The sequence below is a fragment of the Pteropus medius genome, unplaced genomic scaffold, assembly GCF_902729225.1.
Source record: "Pteropus medius unplaced genomic scaffold, Ma_sr-lr_union100, whole genome shotgun sequence".
NCBI lineage: Eukaryota > Metazoa > Chordata > Mammalia > Chiroptera > Pteropodidae > Pteropus > Pteropus medius.
Window position 1 is genome coordinate 10,511,870 of NW_024354503.1, and position 4,539 is coordinate 10,516,408.

The 4,539-nt window shown below is 39.1% G+C and overlaps 1 pseudogene; it reads left to right on the forward strand.

Moving 5' to 3' along the window:
- Positions 1-691: 691 nt before the first annotated feature.
- On the forward strand, positions 692-1,558 carry LOC120596117 (40S ribosomal protein S2-like; annotated as a pseudogene).
- The last annotated feature ends 2,981 nt before the right edge of the window (positions 1,559-4,539 follow it).

Consider the following 4,539-nt stretch of genomic DNA (forward strand, 5'->3'; position numbering starts at 1 on the left):
CTTGAAATTATAGTTGATTGTATAATGATGTAGTTCCCATTGTAATGAAATGTAGTTTCCATTTCCTTTCTGGATGCTCTTAGCTCCTAGAGGTTCCTCTCAGGTCCTTTCCAGATGACCTCCACAGACAGTTTAAAACATGGATGTCTGCTTTCTTCCAGGTCAGCCGAAGTTTGTCTCTTTCCTTTCCTTCTACCATCCAGAAAATATTCTCTGTTTATAGAAAGCTCATGTGATTTGGTTAGGCTCACTTGGACAATCTCCTTTTCTTCAATGCAACTGTACCACATCATATAACCTAATCACTAGAGTAAAATCTATTTTCTTCACTGTCTCAGGAATTAGAGTAGGAATCTTGGGGGCCACCACAGCCTTCAGCCTGCCATAGTGAGACATCGTCTAAAGGTATTCCAAAATTTTTAAAGGAACTTATATTAGAAAAAAATACATTCAGGAAGTATATATTCCATTTTTAAAGTATATTATTAAGTCACATGGTTATACAATTGATAGAATCTATGGGAAAAATATTTTAAGGGTAGCACAAGAAAACATTTTGTGCTAACATAATGAATATGTGAAATGATAACTCGAAGAATATCGAGTTATCATTTGCTGTATCTAATTTCTGGCTTATATAATCAAAATGCTAGTATTTAAGTGTTCATACACTTCTCCAAGAAAACACCAAATGGCAGATGACGCCGGTGCCGCGGGATTGGAGGCTGCCGCGGGATTGGAGGCTGTCGCGGCTTCCACAGAGGATTTGGCAGCGGCATCCGGGGTTAGGGCGTGTACGCGTAGAGGCCCCGGAGCTCCCGGAGGCAAGGCAGAGGACAAGGAGTGGATTCCTGTCATCAAGTTGGGCCGCTTGGTCAAGGACATGAAGATCAAGTCTCTGGAGGAGACTTCTCCTTGCCAATCAAGAAATCAAATATCATTGAATTTTTCTTAGGGCATCTCTCAAGCACGAGGTTTTGAAGATTATGCCCATGCAAAAGCAGACCTGCGCTGGCCAGAGGACCCGGTTCAAGGCATTCGTCGCCATCGGGGACAACAATGGGCATGTCAAGTGCTCCAAGGAGGTAGCCACTGCCATCCGTGGGGCTATCATCCTGGCCAAGCTCTCCATTGTCGCTATGCCGCGAGGCTACTGGGGGAACACGATCCACAGGCCCCACACCGTCCCTTGCAAGGTGACTGGCCACTGTGGCTCTGTGCTGGTGCATCTCATTCCACTCCCAGGGACACTGGCATTGTCTCAGCCTCTGTGCACAAGAAGCTGTTGATGATGGCTGGTATTGACGACTGCTACACCTCAGCCAGGGGCTGCACTGCCACCCTGGGCAACTTTGTCAAGGCCACATTTGAAGCCATCTCTAAGACCTACAGCTCTCTCACCACCCCCCCGCCCCGCCCCCATCTCTGGAAAGAGACGGTGTTCACCAAGTCTCCCTATCAGAAATTCACTGACCATCTTGTAAAGACCCACACTAGACTTTCTGTGCAGAGGACTCAGGCTCCAGCAGTGGCTACTACATAATTTTATGCAAGAGAAATAAAGTAAATTAAGTCTGTTAAAAAAAAAAAAAGTGTTCATATAATGTTGGTATATTATCAAAATTAGTACTATTCTGGTATTTATACACATGAAACTACTTGAAAGAGGTGAAGTAAACATACTTTCAATGAATCTGTGACTGATGTGTGCCTCCTGGTTTACCCCTATTTGAATGGGAGTGTATAAAAAAGCCATCCTATGCTTATCCCATTATTAAGTATTGTGCATTTGGGAAGTAGATAACTTGACTCTGTAGTCTTCATGTCTTCACATCATGATGAGTGTTACTGAAAGAATTGTATTAGAGGAACTGCACCAAAGGAAACTCATTTGCACCTGGACCTGATTTAAATGAGGAAATACTAGACCTTATAGATGCCACAATAAAATGAGACTTAGAAGTCTCAGGAAGAAAATGAGTACATCTTGCATATGGGAACATAGGAAGAATGTATATTTTTATAGCCAGAATTTAGACTGTGACATAATGTATTTTCCCAAGGTGGCCTGCATGCTCTCCTAACAAAGGCAGTTAAACAGAAGTCATATCACCTTTCTAAATGCTCTGAAAATCTTGATATGAGTGGTGAAGTCCAAGTGCCCTCTTGTTGTACTTGACAGACCATTGGACTGTCTCAACTAATAGAGTATGAGGAAAATGACACTAACTGACTTTGAGGCTAAATCATAAAAATGCCATATATCTCCCCTTTGCTGTCTTGGGACACCTGGTGTTGGCATATAGCCACCATTCCATGAGGAAGCCCACATTAGCCCACAGACAGAGACTACATGAAAGAGACTGCATGCAGGTGTTCTGGTTGACAGTCAGACTGACACGGGAATGAAGATGCCTCCAGATAATTTTAATCCTATCTGTTGAATCATCTTCAGTCTTATACTTCTCCCAGAAGAGACCCCAGACTTTGTGCAGGAAGGGCCAGCCATTACTGCTATTCCCAGTCTGAATTTTTATACTACAGGATTTGTGAGCATAACATAGTGGTGGTTTTTATCAAGTTTTGGGTGGTTTGTTATACAGCAATGGTAACTGGAACACTAGAAAATTAGGACAAATTATTTAGCCAAACAACTATATTTTAACCCTTCACTTTACTCAGACAATTCTCCGATAGTACCCTTTCAGCATAATGTATTATATACATTATGGAATCAATGGCTGATACCAATAAAACTTATAAAGTTAAACTGATATATATTTGATGACATGCATTGCCATTATTGCTAAGTAAGGAGGCATAAAGGCAAAATAATTTAAATAAATGATTGTAGTTTGTATAACATATCCAAGTTTTTATCTTACCAGTCAGTTCTCCATATTTTATTTGTACTGTTTACAATCTGTGGTAGATTTCTATAATACATTGATCTAATACTAATCTGGATAATGCTGACAAGATTAAATTTCACTTGACTATAGAGTCAAACTAAGTAGCCCATCCCATTAAGAAAAAGAATGTGTGTCTCTAAAACTACTTTAGGTCTTCTTATAAGCTGAGTGTAAGAAACAAGAAACGGGCTTTGTATGAGGTGAGTAGATGGAAGCACTCATGAGAAGCTAATAAAATGTCTGTGCTTCAATGGTGGACTAGAATGGCTAGGAAAAAAAGAAGAGGCTGAAGGGATTTGAAATGGACAGTAGAGGAATCTGGGAATATATTTAATCCTAATGATAGGAAATTCAGTTGGACAGGGATGATCAACGAACAGAGTTATTTGTTGGGTTGTCAGTCCCTTGAGCAATGAGTGAGAGGTTTGCTTAGAAAAAGTAGGTAAATTACATTAGAGCCTCAGATTGGTAGTTTCCAATCTGCCTTGATGGTACTTTGTTCTTAAAGCAGGATTTAAACAGATTTACAAAGCCTTTTTCCACCAGCATTATGGCATTGTAGAAAGAGCATTGGTTTGGAATCATATGGACCAAGTTTTGACACTGGATCCAATTACTTATTTACTAGTTTTCAGGCCTTGGGTAATTTATTTTACCTCTTGAATCTCTTAAAGGTGAATAATGAAAGGAAACTAGGTTAATATATCTATATTTCTTGACTAATCTTCCCCTTTTCAAGCTAATCTGCTTTTTCTTGAACATTAAACTTGATATATTGGACTAAAACACCTTGATTAAACTACCTATTATGTCATCTCTTAGGAAGATTGTCAGGAAAATGGTATTTATTGAAGGCTATGCAGTTTTAATATCAAATTCTCTCATAGATGCCCTTAATTATCTTTGAAGAATAATGAATTCTCTTAAATTTTTTATCTTCCTTTTGGGGAATAATTATACTGCTTTTCTCCATTGGTAATTTGACCTCGATTTGTTTTGACTTCTAAAATGAGTGCTCTTTAGCAAGTACTGTTTATTTTTTCACATTCATTGATTTTGAGATTAAAAATCTGCTTTAGGATCATCACCAGAGATCTGCAAGGTGGCTCAGTAATGTCCTGTACCAACCAAGAGGAAAAGAATGTATCTATCCTCTGTCCTTGGAGACAGGCTGATCACCCCCTGACTACTACTTACTATTTCCTCTTTTAGATGGAAAATAAATGTGAAATGCAATCAAATAAAACTGCAGAAACTCAGAACAAAGTAAACAACCAAACAGCAAAAACAAACAGTGAAGTAACAACACAGAAATCTCAACTAGGTAAAAACTCTTAATGTGCCAATGGTCTCAAAAATTTAGAAAAATAAAGAAGAAAATGTCCAACCAAAGCAAGCAAGCAAGCAACCAACCAACCAACCAGCCAACAACAAGCAAACAGAATTTCTGACTGCCATGTATGGAGTTCTGAGTGAGGAGTAGTAAGATTACCACAATAGTCCTGATAACTTCTCTTTAGAGACATTTAGAGATCGTGCTACTGAGACAAGTCACATGAAATTTCTGTTACTCAAAAGGTAGAGCTGGGCAATCAGTTTCTTTGTCCCATAGAAGATTTATTTTCAT